Here is a 22,568-nt window from a genome sequence, read left to right on the forward strand (position 1 = left end):
TAAGATAATTATCTAGTGTAATCAGGAAATTGTTCCTTTGTAGAACAATTTGGTAGAACTTTGTTTACTAGAGACCCAATTAGTTACTTTTTTACAATTCTCCTTAAGAACACAGCAAGATTCTTTGTGGTTAATAAGTGAGGTTTAGAGTTGTCAGTGGGCTTTTGTCCTGCTACAGTACTTTCAGTACAGTTCAGCTACACTAAACATGTGCTCAGTCTAGTGCTACCTTTAAAGCTAGCCTGTGTAGTAAAGCCTGCTGGTCAGAACAAGTAATGGTGTACAATCTACTGAAGTTGGGAAGATTGTCTTTTATTGCCAGCAAATCTGTCAGTTCATTTAAAAAATGTCATTCTTTTATGAAAAAAGTTATAGACCTAGTTTTGAACTGGTGGATATCAGACCAATAAGCTTCAAACATGCAACTGTTGAGCTATTTCTTTAACCAAGGCACTTAGCCTGGTTTCTCCAGCCCTTTAGCTTGTGGGTGTGAAGGAAAGCAACTCCCCCAACACATGAAAGCTAAGAGACCATGCCCCTGGGAATTCTGGGAAAAGGGAAAACTGTCTGGTTGTTGTGCCATTTTCTCATGACACACACTGTGGGGTCGGCTCATGACATGCCTTCTCAGGCTTTTTCCTAAATACACATACACATGTTTGCACTTTAAGGCTTGTGAGGACTCTCAGTGAGAAAAGGAATTACAAAGCACATTGGAGAAACTTCAATTATAACAACTAAATTCCTAACCCCCACCTGAACCCTTGGACAGCACACTGAAGGTCTGTCTCAGTGTGCTGTCTCAGAGTTAGGACAAGCGTAAACAGCCTCAGTTTCAGTGGTTTTTTGTTTTTGATTTAAATTAGTTCTCACAAAGATGGACAGACACACTCTTTTCCTGCTTTAAAGGAAAAGAGTTTGAAGTGGAAAGTAGATAGATGGCAGGTTAAGTGTGTGTGTGTGTGTGTGTGTGTGTGTGTGTGTGTGTGTGTGTGTGTGTGTGTGTGTGTGCACTCAGAAGTTGGCCAGTCATTAGTAGAGCTCTGTGCGTTGGAGGAAGTGGTGGTTACTGATGACTCAGCCGAGCCATGCATTTCATTCTTTCTCTCTCCAGTCTCTCTGTGCTCTCTCCTCCCTCTGTCATTTGCTTTGCTCTTTACATTCTATTCATTCTTCTTTTCTATTCTGGATCTTTATTTTCTATTTTACTCTCACCCTTTCTGTCTCTGTCCACCACCTTTTCTCTCTTCCCCCTGATTCATCTTGACCTTTGGAGACATCTCTGAGTGTGTATTTTTGTGTGTATGTGTGTGTGTGTGTGTGTGTGTGTGTATGAGAGAGTGTGCATGTGCTGTGTGTCTGCCTTACTAGGATATTCAGCAATGTGAGTGGGAAGATAACTGGCTTCCTTCAGAGTGATTAAAACATTCCTTCTTCTTTATCCTCTCTCTCTTTCTTTCTCTACCCTTTTAGTTCTCATTGACTTTCTGATGAAGATGAGGATGAGGAGAGACAAACTGGTAAGTAAACCTCAAGCTGGACTTTAGCTTTGTTTTTTAGCACTGACTGATGTTTATCAGACTTAGAAGAAACACAGTTCTAGGAAACTCTCTTCTTTCATATTTTAATCTGTGTGCCGCTCGGTAGTAATTTCTGCAGATGTTGTAGAAAAGCTTTGCTTCTTTAAGACATTTGGTAAAATAGATCAAAGTAAAGGAAAGATCACACATTGTGTATTTATAAAAGTAGAGAAAATACAATCTTATAGAGCAGGAAGGAATCAGGTACTAGCCTGAAGATGTTACAAATGTTTCGGAACCTTGTGAATTTGATTGCGGGGCCATTTGAGTTCGTTTTATCCCTCTTAAGTAAAGAAAAAGACGTTAATAAGCTGCTTTTTTAAAAATAGAGCACACAATATTTTCCTACAGCACAAAATAGCACAGCATGCAAAACACAGGTTCGCCTTTTGCTGAGATGGGTTAAAAATAGGAAACGTAATGAACAATCGGACAGTGGAGAATGAAAGAGATGGTAAATAGCACTGTGAAGAAAAATGTTTTGAGTTAGTTGGCAGTCGGACAGGTTGTGGCAGATATTGGCTATATTCAGCACTTGGCATGTACAATAACTCTAAACTTAGTCATTTAATCATAGTGTGACGCACTGACCGCACCTCTAAAGGGCTAAAGTGAAAGTGGCGGTATTATATCTCCTGGTGATATTGAAGCAGCTGTCTGCAGATGGAACAAGGGGATCAAAGAGTTCCAGATCAGGAGCACGTTAATCACTTTGATCAGTCTGTGTACAAGAATGAGTATTTTAGTGACGTTAGTGGGAGTTTCACAGCCTGCGCTGACGCAAAGATCTGTAAGCTGTGTAAAGTCATGCTTATGAGGAGGAAAATCAAAAACACAAACATTATGCTGCGCTCCAGATTCACATTTTGAATGAACAGAAAGGCCTTTTTGAGTAGGCTAGCTAGAAGTGAGGGCTTTATTGCCTCACAGGTTGCAGCGTTATTATAACGTGCCAGACATATAGTGAGGCATAGATTGCAAAAGTAAATAAATAAATAAAAGTAATTAGACTATCACTTGGTAAATAAAGGCTGGAAGATTACTAGAAGGTTATTTTCATCAAGCGCTAACTGAGCATTGCTTTGCTGTTTGATCTGCAGTGACAGAAACAACAAACATATACACACCAAATGTTGAATTGTATCTGTTTATCTGACCAAAATCACAAAATCGAGCTATATCAGCTGTAGTTCATGTTAATGCTGCATTCAGTGGCAAATGGAAACTTGCATATTTAAATTCTTGAGTGAGAAAAATGGACGAATATAAAACTAAACTGGGTAAGCTACTGGAGAACTAGCTACTGGGATTCTAGCTGGTACTCTGTGTGGTACATTGCTTCCAAAAAAGTGAGAGATTTGTTCATGATCTAATTCAACTTTGCACCACACAGCCTTTACCCCAGTTTGCCATTTTCGTGACAGGTGACGTTTAAATTATTTATCTAGCAGGTATAGCAAATGGAGCTCAGCTCTTTGGTGTAGATTAAGTCGGCTATAAAAATGTAGAGATTCATATTGTACTTTGTCTATTAAATCTATTAGCAGCAGTGATATTTTTAGCCACTTCTTTGTTTGAGTCACCAACTTAATGGTTCTAACCCACTAAGACACCTAAAATCATGTTTTCACACGGAGGAGCATTTTTGCAATGAAAGTTGAATAAATAAGGAAGGTTTTAGACAAAATGGCTCAAACTGCATCAGTAAAAAGGGTCATTTTATCCAGTTGCATTTATCATTGTAGCTGCGGGCACAGTCTTGCATGTCGTGAAAAACGTGATAGCTGGACAGTGAGCATTTCTAGCTTTGTGCTTGCTAAAAATCTTTCAGCTCTGGAACGTGAAGCCAGTGTGTAAGTGCCTTAAACTTTCATGGTTTCCAATGATCAGCAAGGGGCAACTCTTCCTTTTGCAAGTAGAGGCCCAGTTTAATAGATTTTAACGGGAAGATAACCCTCAGCTCCCTCAATCTATGATGCCAGTAAACACTAGCCTTATGAGTTTAGGGTTTCAGTTGTTAATTCCAAGGTGTAATTGAGACAACATGATGTTCATTTTGTAAATGATGGCTTTCATTTGTCCAAAGGACGTTAAAGTACAGTATGCTTTAGGGTGGGCTTCGCTTGTAATCGATGGATCGCTTCAGTATGAGTTTCCCTCAGTTTCTTAGTCAGATTCACTGCTTTTGTCACATACAAATAACAAAATAGCAACAACAAAAATGCTCAGCTTAAAGTTTCTTACTGCATTTTTCATTAACCAATGATTGATGTGATAGTGTCAAAGTCAATATTTTACATAACGTTCTACAAAAGCCTTTTTTTTTAACTTATTAACTACATAGATGTGTATTTTTGTACAAAGTTGTCACTTGGACAAATGCAGACAGTTGCTCTATGTTTCTGTCCAGTAATATGTTGAGACAGAAACACAGGAGATATGCTGAGTCTTGTTCGCGTATACAGCCTGTGGATGTCGTGACATGGCTCAAAACCTCTGAGATATGCAGCTGGAGAATTTATTGCCAGTGTTCAGTTCCTTGTGGCTCATTGGACATGGAAAGTATAATTTGGGCTCAAGAAGTTACAAACCTGTCATTTATGTCCTATGCACAAAAACATTCATGCTGAAAACAGGAGTCGAACGACTAATTAAAACATGATAAAGTGAACAGCTGTGCAAGCTAAACAAAATGCCCGGAGGTAGTTAGGTCACATGGGGTTATTTAATCAGACAAATATTATGGGAGTGTGTTAATGTGGACTTCTGGGAAGCCTTACATCTGCCTCATGTTTAGGCTTAAATCATCATTTAAGATGAAAGATTTCCCTTTTTACATGTAAATCCCTTTTAAACTGTTAACATGCCAAAAATGCATCAGCAGTGCCATTTCTCTACTCACACTGGAATGATGTATTTGACCTTGAGCTTCATTAAGTTCTAACTGTTAGGCCATGCTTGGTCTGCGCAATACTAATCATGCTTTATGAAGCACTTTGGGCTGTATGAAATTAAGGTCAAAATATGTACATAGAAACACAACTCTTTCACTCTCTTTCTTGCTCTCTGCTCTTTCAAACACTCCTTTCGGTCCACGCACTTTTCGTAATGTTTGATAAGTGGTATCAGTTTCCATGTATTGTCAGATGGCACACTCACTCACACACGACACATACACACAATGCACTCACACCCACCTATGCCAGCCCTGTTCCGCCAAGGCTCCCCCCGTTTACGGTAAATGTATGTTTTTGTCACCTGTGGGCCAGAATGAAGTGATGCAGTTAGTTTTGGTATCGTGTCCGTGGCCATGCATCTCCACCGCCAAGAGAGACTGAGAGCAGTGCAGCGTGGGTAGGCGTGGGAGTGCTGTGACAGAGATGACTCAGCTCTCTGTTGCCGGGTAGAGAAACGCCAAACACACTCCCACTCCCATACATTTAAAATTTACTGTTTTTAAGGTAGTTGTCATTCATGCCTCATCCTTTGGTAAACACCCATCTAAACCGTTCATCAGTCATGTGAAGGAGTCCTCTGAAATACATTGTTCACTTCACATTAATTAATTAGCTGCCTTGCATATTTCTATTGGTGGAAACAGCCTCTTGCGCAGCTAGCGCTTAATATTTCTAGACATCCACCAACAATCTAATCCTAACTTAAAAAATACAAATAGTAACAGATGGTGAGAGCAGACTGCGCTGAGAGCGGTAAGCTTTTTATATAAAGTTAATTATATGACAGGTTATTTGGAGAATATAGTTGGGATAAGGTTGAGATCACTTTTTTTCTCCATACCTCTGTTTTTTTTTCTGAACGTGCACCCTAACTCTGAAGTGTGGTATAATAAATGCAGTCCTTAATCCGTTCAGAGCATAATTCAGCCTGTGATTTGGTTAGACAGCTCATAACATGCATTTGAAAAAAGTTTGGTGAATCTTATAGAGGGATTACATTTTTTACGGCACGCTGTGAAGTGTTTTTGAAGTCTTTTTGTCTAAGTCTAACTTAGTAGACAAGGATGTGTGCTGATACAATTTACTTTATCAGAAAATTCCCACTCTGAACATTAGCCGTGAAGCACTTAGCATATCTTCTTCTTTTTTGAATTTTGTTGATTTAATTACTGCAGCTTAAGTGACACTCATAGTGATTATTAAAATGGTAAAGGTACAGTTAGGGATAAGCTCCAATTTAGCTTCACCCACTAAAAATACGAGTTTTAAGCGTTTTCAGTTGGGCTTAAAATGTTACACATCAAAGCACCTTGAGATGCATACATAGGGACTTCATAAGGACAGCTGCAGATATTTTTTTTCAACTTACTTGACAGGGTTACAATTATTTATTTAAAGGTTTGCCTTTGACAGATAAGAGCAGCTATAGAAGAAGTGAGAACCTGCTATGTGTCATCCAGAAAATTAAAGTAGAAACCGAAGAACAGAAAATGACTCTGCATCACGTCTCCCTCGACAGTGATCCGCTGTGTTCTCAGTCTGAGAATACGCCGTATTTAAATGTTTGATAGTATTTCACTCACATGCCCATGAATACATATATTAAAACTGATTTGTCAATATACTGCAAGTTAGATAAAGGACTGTTAATACTGTCCTGATGTAACCGATTAATGAATTGGGTTCCCAACTTGGTCTGTGCCCAGTAATATTTTCCCATAAAAAAAATAAAAATTTTCAGTTTACTTCTCTTTCCTTAAAAATTAAGAGAATTTGTTTGAAAGTAGAAGACGACAGAACAAGTGACTTTTTTAAAAATTGGCTCCAACGATCAGGAATAACTTTAGTACGTGAGCTGCACAATAAATCCTAATTCTACTATTTACAGTATGCTTAGGGTTTATTTACTATTCAAAATGTTTTATCTAGTTTAAATATTTCAGCCATGCTGTTTTTACTCTGATAGGCATGAAAAGGCCCAAAGCTGCAGAAGACTGTGTATGAAATCAGAGTAGTTTTGACTCAGGTTCACTAGAAACTAGTGAGTCGAATATATTTTTATCTCGTACGTGCTTTACAGTAAATCCAGAAAATGAGAACAGACCAAAACAAGTGACTATATAAAGATGATGAAAAAACAACATAAGCAAGAACTAGCAAAATGCTTTTGTATGCATGTGAGCAAGTGTGTGCACGTAAGTTTAGTATTGGTTTGAATCAAACAGGTTTTGTTTTGTCTTAACATGAAACTATGACATTGTCCTTAAAAAACCTTTCATTGTAGAAATTCATGAGTCAGTATTGTACACTTTTCCAGTCATGGGGTCAAGGTGCCACATGACTTGTGGACTTAGTAGAAATAAGTATTGTGTTACAGTTAAAATAGTGCGACAATAGATTGATGATTTTCTGTAGAACTGAGCCTCCCACATGTTTGTTTTTATTTCACATGAAAATCTAACTGCTGAGCTCCAGAAAGTCTCCTCCTAAAAAAAAGTCAAGTGACTTTTGATGTGTGTGTGTGTGTGTGTGTGTGTGTGTGTGTGTGTGTGTGTGTGTGTGTGTGTGTGTGTGTGTGTGTGTGTGTGCACGTGGTATCGCATGGGCGTGTGCGCTGTAGGCCAGGTTCTGAGTGAGATTTCTGTGTCCCTAAATGACGATAAACCCTTCACAACAGTCAGGATAAGGGTGTGTGAGTCAGATGTCAGGCTTGAGATCAATAAATGTTAAAACTGAATATCCTGTCAAGGTGAAAACAGTAGTAGGTCACTAGTTCGTGGGCGTGTGTGTTCTGTTGCACCTTTACTCATCATGAATTACGCTTCAAGATACAGTAAATGACTAAGAACGGCACAAACATCACTCTGCTCATTACTCAGGGTTGTAAGAGACAAATGACAAAGAAGTTTTCAGAAGCTCATATTCTACGGTTAGCTGTCTCATTTGTAGGCTTTTATTCTTGGTAACTCTCAGAGAAAAATGACTGTCCTGTTAGAAACAGCACTTGGTGAAATATGGAGGTTACAGGGTTCAAATGATCCTTTAAAATGAACTCGCCTCAGTTTGAAATTGCTTTGTGTTACCTTTTGATGCTATACTATGGCCACATTCAGTTAAAGAAGTCAGGACAGTTACTGTAAATAAAGTACAAGTGCTGTCAGCCTCTAGTGGTGTTTCTTGTCTGTGCTTCATTTTTCCATTTTAACAACAGTGCATTTCTCGTTTATAAGTTCATGTTTTTTTAAAGTCATCTGCCTTCTGTATAGAAAGAAAAATGCAAAGCTATGAAAAAAATTGATCATGCTTTCAACCAAATGTAAAATAAAAGATATTGAATACTATAGCTGCAAGGATTGATGTACTAATTTTTTCTCAATCTGCCGTTTTAATAGGATCAAATCTCCGTTTTGTCAGAACTATCAAACATTATGCAGGTTTAGGTTCTGTGTAGCAATTTGTCATAGATGATGGTAAACTAACTAAAATACTTTTACATAAAATGTAATGGGACAGAATTATTTAGAAAAAGAGCTTATGCTCAAGAACTGAGAGGCAAACCAAAGTGTTTAATATATCTTTAATGCTCCGAGGTTGTGCAAAACATTACAGATGGCTTCCTTTCAAATAAAAATGATGATTAGTTAATGAAAATCATTGTATATCAGGAGGGATTAACCTTAATAAATATATGCAAGTTGCATTGGAAAATTAGGGCATAATGACATCATATAGGACATTGTAATAACAAGCAGAATAGGAACGCTTTATTGGTCGTTATAAAGTGGTAATTAATAAGTTATTCTGTATGATTGTTTTCTGCAATGACAAGATTATTAACTATAAGGGATTTGTGTCAATAACCTCTTAATTAGAGATGCAAAAGAGATACTTTTGTTTTTGTTACATATATCAATACAATAATACATTATTTTTGTAGTAAAATCACCTTATGACATTCATACTGAGCAAAGTATATTAAGATTGTAATTCACAAACAAAATCGTATTTGTTAACTATCAGTAATGAATGGGTTATTCAGGGAAAACTATTAGTATACTTAAAAAATACTTGGAGAATATTGTCATGCAGTTTAAGTTATTAGTTACTGCTTTATAATCATGAATAAAGAGCCTGTAAAATGACAATAGCTGGTTAACAGTGCATTTGTATGCCTATAAAGAGTTTGCAGTATTTTACTTGAATTCAGAAGGTGTGCGTATCTGTTTCGTTTTTTGGTACCAAACTAAAGAAACTATAACTTTGCCGCCTCCAAAGTCACCCTCTCATTCCCCGGTTAAACCACACGGTTTCGACTTCGTGTCAGGTTACCTGGTTTAAATGTTAGATGACTGTTTTTGGCTCTTTCTATTCTTCTTCGTGATCTGTAAACCAAACAGAGTTATGCCAGGGCGAAGAACAGGACATGTAGAGAGAACAGCCGTGTGGGAAACAAATTTCCCCTTGTGGGACTAATAAAGGTATAAAGGTATATCATTGTTAAGTCTTTGTTCTGGGAATCAATATCAGAAACAATTGTACCAGTTATAGGATACAAATCATCTCCCCCCATGGAAACAGTTGTTTATAAAAGCTATATATAGAGGGATCAACAGCATAGTCAGTGTTTTATGGTGCAACATGGCTAATGTTTCTGAATGCACCTGACTCCACAGCAGCCTGCAGGTCTTCACTTTGCAAAAAATGCATATAAAATAATACATTTTTTATATTTGTTTATATCCTCATGAGAACTGGGGAAAAGAGGATCTTCCCCTTGAACTTTTTTTGTGATTTCCTTCCTCTTTGAAGATAAAAGAGGCCACCCAAACAAATGAGATATCAATAGAAAGCCCAGGTTGTTCTATTATTTGTACATCTGTACTTAATAGGGGAGCTCAAATAAGTCAAAAGAGATATACATATATTTATATATGTATATTTACTTTCATTGCTACATGATCAATGAATATTTTCTCAGTTCAGCAGCACACCTTAAAGGTAAACACTTGCCACTGTGATGGACTTGCGACCTGTCCTCTCACCCTGTGACAGATGACATAGGCTCCAGCCCCCCTGCAGCCTTGAAACGGATACGTTGAAGAGGACGGATCCATGGATGGATGGACTTTTGTATTTCCTTCTTCTTCTAATATTCTAATAATAATGATAATAATAATAATAAGTAGTAGTGGTGGTGGTGGTGTGAGTGTTAGCATTATTACAACCTTTCCAGGTAGACAAAGAAAAGTAAAGAAGCAGAGGAGATCTTAGACTAGAGGCCAGAGTTGACCTGTTTTATTTTCTGCTAAATCTCCTTCTGTTTAAATAAAGAATAAAACATAAAAAATAAAAACAGGACTATTTTGCAAAACAAACGCCAACACAAATCTTAAACAGAAACTTGGATTGTCAAGTTAATCCCAGATCTGAACATAGTAGGCAGGACTGGGGCTCAGTGCAAGCTTTAATGCTGATTGCACTGGCAATAAACATAAATCCCAAATCCAAAAAGCCAGTGGAGAAGAAATTCAAAAATCAGAGAATACTAAGAATTTTAAAGGACTAACAAAGACAGAGGGGGACTTGATTCTAGGTGATTGACAACTAAGGACAACTCCACAAATGACAAGAGGAGACTGAGACAATAAATACAAGAGATAATGAGGGAAGAGGAAAGGGATAGAGAAGACAGATGAAACTAATCATGGAAGACAAAACAAGAGACTAAACATAAAAGACTACCAAAATAAAACAGGAAATGACTCAGTAACTCAACGCCTTGACAAAGACTCTTAACATACAACTTCACATAGTAAGATATGAGGGGAAGGCTAAGAAAATGAAACTATACCAAATAAACTTAAAGCAGAAAACTAATTGGACACCATTAACTTAGACAACAAACTAAGTTCACACTTGCTTGCAGCAAGAAGGGTTTTGACCCAGTGGCTGGGTTTTGTGTACCTGTGTGAGTCCTCTCCACACACTCCAGCTTTAGTCTAAAGACATGCATGTTGGGTTACTTGATAATTCTAAATTGTCCTTAGGTGTAAATTTGAACATGAGTGGTTGTCTGTTTCTGTGTGGCTCTGTAATAAACTGGCAGCTTGTCCACAGTATTCCCTGCCTTTCACTCTGATGTCTAGGATGGGCTACTATACTTCTGCAAACCTCAAGTGGAAAAGTGGGGAAAAAATGAATGCATGAATGAATTCCTCATTGAATAAGTTCGCTTCCATCCATCCATTCTCTTTCACTTATCCAAATTGAGGGGGGGGGGGGGGGGGGGGCTGGAGCCTGGAGCCTATCACAGCTGTCTTAGGTCAAGAGCAGGGTACACCGTGGACAGGCTGCCAGTCACACAAGCATTCATAAAAGTTCTGGAAAGCTAATATAGTTTATTTTCTTTGCATGTCTTTAAAAACATTTTTAACTCATTTGACAGGTTATAGCATAACTGCACATTGCAGTTATGTTTAGTTAAATTTGTTTCAATATATAAGCTTGTTAAGTATCCATTTAAATCTAGAGAGTATTTTAATATTCCATTTGCTCTGGTCAAACTTCATCAGTGCATTAGATTTGTTGTGGTTTTAGCCTGTGCTCATCAGCTTTTCAGGAAACACTGTTTCCCCCCTTCGTCACTGCCTCAGTAAGTCACCATATGCGGACTTTACCTGGTCGGAGTAGATCTCACTGCAGGGGTGTTTCAGAAACTGAAACCTAGGTGACTGTCAGTAAGATGAGGTCATGCTACACTCGCTAAATGTCAATGTGAAAGCCAGAAAAAGGGAAGAGGCGATAAATTGGTGTAGTTTATTTTTTTAACCACTAGAGGGAGACTCCTTCCCACTGAAAAAAGCCAAGTCTCTCTTCTTTGTTTTTCTTCTTCTGCAGTTCTCTCATATGTATTCGCCTAAAATACATTTCAGGCAAATTAAAACACTGTTTTCGACGCTTTAAAAAAAAAATATATATATATATGAAAAATTCGATTAAATATCAGCCTAACATCCGACCAGGGGCTGTTTCACAACATTAATACCAAATTTGCGTGACAGATGGTCCAGGCTATTGTCACATCTTAGAAAAAAGTTTATCCACCTTTTCTCGGACAGTATGTCGTAGTTTTCATCCAGTTTTTCCCGATTAACTTCTGGGTAGTTGTGGCGGTCAGTGGTGAGTTTAAACTTGGGGGGAAAATAGATATATATGAGTTTTATTCTATGTTTCTTTCCTGTTGTTATATTTTCTAAAGGAAACAACCCTGTGTTGCTTTTGACATCTTTCATTCCTCCTATAATTGTGTTTAATCAAAATCACATAGTCGACATCACCTGTTAATATTGAGCAGTTCTGCTGTGAAATTATTTACAACAGACTTCCTCTTGTGTCCGGTCTTAGCCCACAGAATTCGCATTAAAATGCGGTCATTTTGTACTTTTTTCCTTCCAAGATTTCAACACCAGCAAATGTCAAAAATCAAATTTGCCAAAATAAAATACTGCGATTCTTCCCCGTGACCTATGGGGGAGAACCACACACACCCTGGTTTTAAATTTATCGTCGTAATGAAATTTTCTGCATGTTACCTTTGCGTGCCTTTTCCCCTCCAAGAAAAATGTGTGTACCACGATGAAACTTTAAATAATAAAAGAATGACTTCGTTATAAGTCCTAATGTAAGAGTCTCGAAGATTTTATGAAAGACAGGAGCAGAGTACGCAGTTAAATGTTTAATGATAAGTAGGCGCATGAAGAGTCGATTCAGTTTCAGTAAGCTGCATTTGCAGGAATGGATTTTATTCCTTGGTGTGATAAATAATTCGACATGGAAATGTGATTTTTCTTTGAACGTGTGCATGTGTAACTCAGCCTTATTTTCTTGATTGATTACTTGAGATGCCTCGATCGTCTCTGGGCTCTTCGGACTTTGGTTTCTGCGGAGAGAGTCGATGGCCTGCAAAACTCAAAACATGTCCGGTGTGCTTCTGCTTTGAGGCGCAGAACAATTATTCACCTAAAGGGAAATAAAGGGACAAAGGCGTGGACGAAATGAAATGTTAATGTGACCACCGTTTGGTCACTTCACGTCTTGTCTTACTTCTCTTTGATTCGTAAAGGAAGACATAGTGGGTGTCTGAGGTTTCGACGCGTCCCTGCTTTTAACACCATATTTTCCACCGACTCTATGAACGTGTTATGTTATCAGGCTGCTTAGTGTTTTCTCACAACAGCCCATTACTGAACTTGGAATATTAAAATGACGCATAAAAAGATCGACCGAAGCTGATGTTATACGTCTATAAAATACAAAGGAGTTCCGGTGATCTGCCACTGCGTTCATATTGTCCGTGCTCGAAATAAAAACGGCACTCAAGACATCTTTCATAATCAAAAATGGCTTCATAGTGACGAAAAAATCAAGATCGTCACGTGAATATAATGTAACAATACATTGAGGTATATTTCTCTTTGCAAATATGCACTAAAATTCCCACGTCAGTTTAGTGTACCGGCATACATTCACCCTGTAAACAACAAAAACAACAAGAACCAATTATCAAAAGGTCACAGCCTGATAAGCTTCCTGTGTGATGTGAAGGCAGACATTTGACATTTTGGGTTTGTTTTTCCTTCTCTCGCTTTCTTACACACAGAAGGAAATTAAGTTACATTCAGATGCGTAGGAATTCACGATGAATCTGTTTTAAAAACATAGAGGCTACATGCAAAATACAAAAGGGGTGTAAATAAAAGTTGCTTTAAATATTTAGCTTTTGCAATGGATATTTTATTCAATTTCTTGGAATGTGTAGCATTTATAGCTAGTAACTGTAGTCTTTCATCTTCATTTAATTTTAAACCTGACAAAAGCACTAAAAATAAGTGAAATAGTTTCTGTCTTGCAGCATAAATACTTAGAAAAAATATCAATCTTTTGTACAATTTATCTCGATTAATTATGAAATTCTGTGCAAAACACACAGACATGAATCCTTGCATTTTTTTTTCTGTAAGCTTAATTTTGAGCTTTGAAAGACAAAATTCATGAAAGGAAAGAAATGGACAAGACTAAAGACAAAAGAGCTTTAAGTAAATTTCAGTTATTTAACATCCGAGTCATGCTTCTGCACAGAATCAGAAAAATATGACAGGAAAATCCAAAACCAGATTTGAAGCAGCTTAAACAAGCACCCAACTGTGAAATCAACTTCAGAGTTTGAATTTCATTTTCTTTGAACTTTGAATATATAAAGTTTCAGATCTTTATTCTCGCGTGAGTGTGTTTGTGTGTTTCTGAGTCACCTGCGGTTGTGAGGAAGATAATATTCACCCCACTGATGTCTCTCACTTTAAGTCAGCGTAAAATGGATATTAGAAATGTTAAAGGTTGAATGGTAGCTCTGTGCAGGGCATACGTTTGAGGCGTTTCACGTGGGTGTAGGATTTGGACCGTGTTTACTTGTATTTCACGTTGTAGCTTTGCTTTTGCTTAGGAAACCGAGCTTTAAGCTGCTATAACTGTGAACCACACAAAATAATAGTAAAGGGTGTACTGAAAAATAGAAAATAATTGAACTACCCCAGGAAACAAACTGATAGTTTGGCAATAATTTTAGGGGAACATTATTTTATGCCTTGCTCCTGCAAAAGATATTTCCATTTTGTCCCCTTGCACTGCTTTAAAATGAGAACACTTACAGTTTAAAGATTAACACCCCAGTCAGTACAATTTAAATGGATAAAAACATGTATGTTATATGAAATGTATAAATTGCTATTGCTGTTATGTTGAAATTAGATTTTATTCAGACTTGGATACGCTGGATTTTTGGTATAAAATGTGTTCAATATTTTGCTCATTGTAAATTGCTGTCACTGCTTTACTGCCCTTGCTAATTTTACTTTTAAAATAAAATATTTCTTCTTACTTGTTTACATTGAATTTTCACCACTTTTTACCCGAACACTCGTCTGGTTTCTCAATGTGAATTTACGGTTTTCTGAGTATGGACAGTTCTGCACCAGCAAGTGCAAGAACCAAGACTGTTAATGTTTAAGTCCAGATCTAGCAGTCTTGATCCTCATTTCACTTATCTTGTACTTAGACGCCGATTGTTGTGGATTTGTGGTTTCCAGTGTTTGTGTGTTAAAACAGGCCAGCATGGCTGAGACTGCTGAAGTGACTAGTGCGACTTTGTTAGTCAAATGTTAATTAAAGCAGTGTTCCTGTTGCTGTGAGGATGCAATAACAAAAATGAGACATATCACATCACTTATTTCTTTATGTAAGATCTAAGAACTCTGAATAATTTTCCGAGTTGGCTTATATGTATTAATTTTTTAATAGAATTATTCAAATTAAGTAAAATGTACTTGCTTTAGTACATTTAATTAAATTCATGTGACTTTTTTATGTTGTTTTACATTGTGATTTAGGGAAAGCACACTGACAGTAAACTAGTTAGTAAATGTTTCCTTCTTAGGTTTAATTTGGTTTTCGCTGAAACTATAATTGAGGCAATGTTGCTTTAAAGGTCTCAATTTTTGTAGTGGAAAAAAGATCAACTAAAAATTGCAGCTATAGTTGTTTCTCCTCCTTCGTTGTGCAAGACGTTCTCTGTGACTTTGATATTTGTAGTAACCACCTTAACACTTGACTAAGCTGCATTTTAGACCAAAGAATAGCTTTTTCAAGGTTGTGTGTGGCAGAAGCACTCTTGTGCAAACACATTCAAGGTGATCACCGAAGTGCTTCCTCCTTCATCAGATGACTGTATCGACAGACTGCAGGCTTTTTATCTCTGCACAGTGAAGATTTAAAAAAAAAAAAATCTTTGACTCAGAGGACTTTTTATTTACAAAAGTGCTCTGAGTGAATTAATTGCATGCTTTTTTTTTTTTTGGTTTGGTTGGGTTTTTTTGTTCTATTTTTTCCACCCTCTCTCTCCTTGAACACAATTGTCTTGAGCGGATGCTTCCATAGATGTAGGGGGGAAAGGACTCGAATTCCCACATGTATCAAATAAAACTGCACAATGGTGCATTTTTTCAAATCGTATTCATCTGATCTGGGGCGATACCTTCTGCAAAATATGTGGGCATCAAAGCACCATGTGTTGTACTCTTCTGGTTTCGAGCTGCTGTGCGTTAATGATAATACAACTGCCTGTTTTTGTCAAAGCGATTGTTGACTTTCAAGCATTTCCTAATAACTTAATGAAATAATTTAAAGGAGGACTTCTAGCTTTGAGGTTATTTTACTGTCCATTTTCAATTAAGAAGTGATAGTTTTGTAGTTTAAAAAAAAAAGAAATTGTATTTTATTGTTTTTTGTTTGTTTGTTTACCCCTGTTGTACCCCGTTTAGTTATACATTGCCTGTCTATACAGGGATAGAGGACTCAACTGTCTGCATCCCTGATTTTGCTTTGATAACTGTTTTCCTGTTGTTGAACAGAAACACATTCTCTGTAGTTTCATTAAAATTGTACTGATATGAAATTAAATGCACCACTTCACTCTGCAGGTGCTGACCCTCCATCTGATTTATACTTAGCAAAAGATGTAATTGCTGTTCCTATTTAGGAAGTGAAAGTCTTTAGGATCTATTTACTTTAATTGGAAAGATTTGCAGCAGTTTCTGTCACAGAAAATATGAGAAATTATTCATTTTAATTAAAAAGTTTACAATCAGAAAAGAAGAAAAACCAAAAAGTGAATAGTTTGAACTAAGGTTCTCCTAGTCAGCTTTTCATTTAATACACATATATTTGATTTAATACAATAAAACAGCATGCATGCAGTCTTAGGGACCAAACAAATACAAACAAGCTATTAAGCCCCTGACTGTTTTACACTACTGATGCAGCAAAGAAAAAGGCAGAGAATTTATTTCCTCATGCGTTTGGTTGAGTTGGATAAAGGCATGTTGCAAAGCAAATATTGTTTCTCAGTCACAGAACTCTAAGCAAATCCTGTTTATTAATCTTTCCAGTGCTTGGAAACTTGAATATGGCTGTGTTTGTAGTTTAGCATTTCAATATACAGCTTCAGTTTTTAAAACATATATATTTGAGAGGACAATTTAAGGTAAAATCATGAATCAAAATTAAACTAAATGCTATTAGTTTGGCTATATTGAAGAGAAGATTGGAGCTGAAGTAATGTTTGTCCAGTGTACATGCTCAGGTTATGTAAGGCCAATGTTGAATCAATAACAGCATTAAAAACACATCACTGATCCAGTATTTGCCTCTGTCAGAGATGTCCTAAAATAACTGGATCACCTAGTGTTGTTGATTGCCAAAGGACAGTTTAATGTAAAGGTCTTATTTAAATTAGAGCCTATTGTAATAAAACTTTTAGCACAGTTTCTATTTTTATAGAAGGACTCATTGTTTTTTTTTTGGTTTTTGTTTTTTTTAGTGTGCAGCAGTCGGTGTGCACTAAAACCTAATGTTTGTGTCCACCTAAGCTTCATAAGGAAATCAGACAGGGATCCTGCAGTGAGGCAAGGCGAGCTAGGGAAATGAGAGATCATTATCATTTAAGTCATCCCGTCCCTCATACACCTACACAACCAGAGCTGCTAACACCCTCGCACATCGCATGCAGGTTCACAAAAATCTCACAAACTTACATTCTCACTTTGTCTCTTTCACATTTAGCACTGAATCCATCATCATGGCTTTCTACATTGACATTTTATCGTAATGTTTGCGAAGACTATAAAAGTCTTTGGCACAGTGAAAACCTCATGAGTCACCTTGATATATTATGAACCTGCTGTGTGTCCATAAGAGTTTTTTTGTTTTTGGCACTTGTATAAAATGATAGTCTCTGCTTCCAGGTGTCCGTGGATCATATAATTCTTAACTCCAAATTAATTACTGCAAAATGTCCGTCTTAAAGTCACTATTAAATCCTTCAATTAATTTAAATGTTACAGATAGCACAGATTTTTGGGGGGAGTCTTGGGAAAGAATAGGACAGCGATTAGGGTGTTGATGACACATGGGTCTTTTTCGAGGTTTCCATTAAGTGCTACTGATTTAGGCGAGATAACCTCAGGTAACGCCCCTTCTGCTGGTTGCAGCCTGCCATTGGGGGGTAAAAATGACACCTTTTAGATATTTAGACAGCTAACAGTCAACTATTGTTCCAGAAAGGAAAGTGAAACTTTCCTTTTTGTGTTATGTCCCAACATGTTCCTTTCAATTCAGAAAGTATTATCTTAACTATCAGTGACTCTCTGATTTTGGGATCTTGGTGATAAAACTAGTTACCAAAGGCCATGGATTTCATGTCTAGTTGCTTTGACCAACCTGGTCAACCAAACTGAACCGTCCACCGCTGGCTAAGGAAACCGGCCAGATTGACCAGTTTGACTGTTATTCCCAAAACAGGGTTACTGACTTTGGTGGTCTCTGCACTGTGAGCACACGTAGATCATTCATTATTGACTTTACCGTAGAACTAGCCTACTTCTGTGCAGTAACATATACAATAATTGTGGTAGTACACTCAATATGTTTAAGTCTGACAGATTTTTGTCTCAAGAAATGTTAGATTTAATGAATAAATATGGGGTTCTGTTTCTCCCTGCCATAACTGTAAAGAGAAACCTCTGAAAGAGCATGCAGACTTTAACATTGGGGCATAAAATTGTAATCCTTAATTTTATGGTCTTGTAAATTTTATTGCAAACCTGTAATTTGGCTCCAATTGCATAGAAAATGGATATATATATATATATATAATAGATTAAGACTTTTATTGGTGATTTTCAGGGGAATTTCCCTTACAAAGAGGCCTCATTTAAATAGAATAGAAAAAAAAATAGCTTACTTAAATTTCGGTTGACACCCACCAGAAATGAGCCAACAAGGCAACAACAACGATCCACTAATTGGCGAGGGTGGTTCTTCACAGAGTTTTCTTCAGCTGTAACCACATGCAGTAGTGGATGTTTTCCTTTTTTGTGCAGTATATTCAGTAAAATTAACCACCTGGCTCAAAATGTCACTTTTCTCTCTGCAATTTGATGCATTTCCTGATGTTCCACACATTGTTAGCATGGCATTTAGAGCAGATGAGCGTGACCTTTGAACGTTAACATCGAGAGAAAAACTCATTTGAATCTTGCACACAGCTGTAAATAGCAGGTACATCATCCTGTTATATATCTAAAAATATGCAGAATTCTGCAGGAGTGTGTGTGACTTCACATTATATATTAATCATTGTGCACACAATGATGGAACAAATGATGAGAAATCTGTTGTACCTGATGCACTCCAAGTGAATGAGGTAGATTATTTCTTTTAACTTTTAATTTTACTATTTTGTTTCTTTGATTTGTTGAAATCTAAAAAAAAAAAAATTATCCAGATGCTACTGTGTGCCGTTGCATACTAGTTCTATATACTGGCTTGTCAATCTATTGGCTCAATATTTGGAACCAGAGCTGAAGCCTAGTTTTAGTAGTTTTGTTTAAAAATGCTTTTACAGTTAAGAAGCGATTAGGGGTAATTGTGTAATGTTCTTTAAAGTGATTAATTACAACTGGTATAAAAATCCACAGAAAAAGAGATGTGGGGAAAGATGAAAGAAACTGAAAAAAAATAAGCCAGATGAAGTGTGGAGAGTTCAGGTGAGGGGAGTGCGTGGGCTTTATTTGGTGCCACAGATGGTACACACATATACAGAAAATGTTAAATGTCATCATGACATCTCCTTGAATAGTAAAGCCTTGTCTGAAACCCACAAACCTTTTCTCAGTTTTGTTTTTCAGAAGTTGTCAAAAAAATAAAAAAAAGCCTTGGTTCACCTTGACACTGACTAAAATGTTTTGCGCCAAGAATTGTTCACATTCCTGGAACACATGAAGAATCATTGCCACAACTCACCTGTTTATTTATCAGAAACAGTTGGTTTGTGATGGATTCCCCTTTCACAGCCTGCTTGTTCCTGTCTACCAGTCACACTGTGCGGTGCAAGGAAATGATCTGCTAATTTGAGGTAGAGAGAAATCATGTGCCGAGCGATCACAGGCGACCTGCTTACTGTCTGCCCTTATCTGATCGGCCTCTCACTGATCTAAAGCTGTGTCATCATTAAAGCAGAACTCTGCCTCATCTGCCTGAACTGGACTTTCCCAGTATTTTCAATCCTTTATCACATCTGACTACAACCGTTTCAGATGCAAGGAAACTGCATATTTCTTCTCTGGTGACGTGCTGACCTGGCTGGGTGTAGCTCTACAGCAAGGTGTCAAAAAAGCATCTAAGCATCTGTGTTTTAAGTATTTATGCAACCTAAGAAAATTTTTTTCTTGTTCTTGTTTTCTGGAAGGGAATTTTTTTAATGTATTGGAGGTTTTTGGAAAAACACTATTTCATAGTGTGCAAGTTGGCTGCTAGTGCAATGGACCTGTAGTGCACAACTGGCAAATATTGACCATGGCATTACTTCAAGCAGGCCACAAAGTAGAGTTCTTACGATTGGAGCTTACTTACATACGATCTCACAAAGTGTGTAAGTAAGCTGCAATCCCAGCAGATATGCTGATCTGGCCCACGTCAGCTTAAGATTTGCCAATAGGTAACTGGGAGTGTGTAGCCAGTTGTCTCATATATAGTGTGCCATTTTAGCAACCCACAGTTTCTGTGCTTGTGCAAGTCACTTTGCAACCCACCCCCACCCAAACTCCTTTTCTTTCTGTGTTTAATTTAATCAGTGTCATGTGTGTTGCCACCATTCTGAGCAGTGCTGAATCTAGTTGCTCTCCACCTCCAGCTTTCATGCATGCGTACGAAAGGGTGGGAAGGTAGAAAATAGCACAGGTAGAAATAAGACATTTTCTTTTGGGTATAGAAATACCCTTTTGGGTGCGTCAAGAAATGGTGATACCATGACATGAGAGTAAAAGCAACTTCAAACATGTATTAAAAAAGGTTCAAGTGGATGTTAAAATGTGATTGCATCACACTTGTAGCGAAAAGCATGTAAGTGAGACAGTAGCACAGATGATGCTGTTAGCAGTAGCACAAGTCCATAAAATGATATTAATTTTCTCAAACTTTGCCAACCATTAATTTCTTACTGCAGCCAAAAGGGACTGTTCTTCTGTCTTCTGTAAAGACAGACGAGGGTGTCATCGGAAAAAAACAAAATACGTCTACCTCTCTCTCTCTCTCTCTCTCTCTCTCTATATATATATATATATATATATATATATATATATATATATATATATATATATATATATATATATATATATATATATATATATATATATAAAAATATATATATATATATATATATATATATATATAAATATATATATATATATACATATATATAAATATATATATATATCTTCGATTCATTAAAGATGCTGAACAAACCGTGCGTAAGAAGCTTTAACAAACCTGCTTGCACCTGTGGCCTATAAATCACAGAAAAACTTGATGGTGGCCTATAGCCTCAGAGCAAAATAGAAAGGCAGTCTCTCAGAAGATTAAAGCCAGGCAGCAGGTATTACTTGGCTGACTCAATAGTGTGTTGATGAATGAAGCCAAACGTGCAGCTCGGGAGTGTGTTGAAGCCGCGGTAAAAAAGGTGGGGAAAAAAAGAAGAGACTATAAAATTCACCACAGGATCAAAACATAATGTAATGTTAATTGTACCCACCACTTACAATAGCAAAATACGGTAAAGATCTAATCAACAAGTCTAGAAAGCTATGACTGGATTATTTTTTAAATGATTTAACGTAATGTAAATCTCGTGTAAAGATTCTAATGGAGGGCTACAGTCTGGCAGAGAAGACACTTACTATACAATAAATCAGTCTTTTTCTTACTAAGTCAGCCAATTATTCATGTCTGAAAGTTACTACAAAGCCACCACTGTTTGCTTTTTAGGTTGGTTTTCAAGTAAGGCTAGAATGAGCAAACTCCCCTGCCTTTAAGGCTGAAGAAACTCTTTCAAAAGCCTACTGATTAAAGCCAGACCTGCCTAGCGCTCAGCAGTTTTCATCTGAATAAACTGGTTTGTTGGACAAGGGTCCAACATATCATTATACTGTCATTAGATAAATTGACATTCACTTAGTGATCTCAAAGCTTTAGTAAGAAACACTTTGCAAAGTTGGTTGTGTCAATTTTAAGCCTGCAAGAAAGATGAAAGGTGAAAGATGGCCACAAAAAAGTCCATGCTCCTGACAAGGAGCTTTTGTCCAAGAAAACATTCTCATTATTTTTTGATGCCATCCACATTCACTTTTGCATGTTTGCACAATGAAGCATTATATTCACAAAATGCTTCAGGCTGGTTTGGCATCATTTCACAATCATGAGTTTATCTACATTTACTAGTCAGATAAGTTTTCCTCAAAAAAGGATGTTGTGAAACGATGACTCAACATGTCATAGCGAGGGTGGGTTTACTGCTGACAGGAAAACTACCTGTCTATTAATAAATGTCTCACAATGACTTGTCTTGTACATAACGTCTGAGTAGTCATTGTCTTACTTTTCCTCCACATCTGAGTTAATTGCTCCTCATAGCGTTAAGTGGATCATTTTATTTTAATGGTCAGATTAAAAGCTAGCAAAGTTTTTGATGTGACAGCTGACAGGCTGACCTATGTGAAAAGTAGCTTGTTAGTATTTCCCAACTACTATAAGCTGTGAATTGGGAAATCACTGGGGTACACCCGCACTACTCAAATGGGAAAAAACAGAGTGTGTTTGATACAAAAGTGCAAAATCATGCAGCTGATTGTGACAAATTTTCATGGTTCTCATTTTGCATGAGTACGACAAACATTTGCATTTGTTTTAGTTGATTCATTTGTTGCTAATGTCTAATTGTAATTCCCTGGTGAGTAACTCCACTACTAAGATGCTGGCTGTTTTTGCTTTATGCACTTGCTCTTGAAACCATAATTGCAGGTGACATTTTTTGGCTCTGTTACAGTAACTGGTTTTCTATCTGCTTTACCTTAGATAATGTATCACC

General features: G+C 37.0%; 1 long non-coding RNA gene across 3 annotated transcripts in view; it reads left to right on the top strand.

Moving 5' to 3' along the window:
• Window positions 1–22,568, top strand: part of LOC308388058 — a 77,047-nt gene that overhangs the window by 23,303 nt on the left and 31,176 nt on the right. Inside the window, exons 1-2 of one of the 3 annotated variants that reach the window (XR_013970038.1) lie at window positions 1,030–1,384; window positions 1,474–1,520. This is a non-coding gene — a long non-coding RNA (uncharacterized lncRNA). Of the gene's footprint in view, window positions 1–1,029; window positions 1,521–22,568 lie in introns of those variants that run through there. The other 2 variants (XR_013970037.1, XR_013970039.1) reach the window with 2 other exon arrangements.

Source organism: Rhamphochromis sp. 'chilingali', assembly GCF_963969265.1.
Source record: "Rhamphochromis sp. 'chilingali' genome assembly, chromosome: 20".
Classification (NCBI taxonomy): domain Eukaryota; kingdom Metazoa; phylum Chordata; class Actinopteri; order Cichliformes; family Cichlidae; genus Rhamphochromis; species Rhamphochromis sp. 'chilingali'.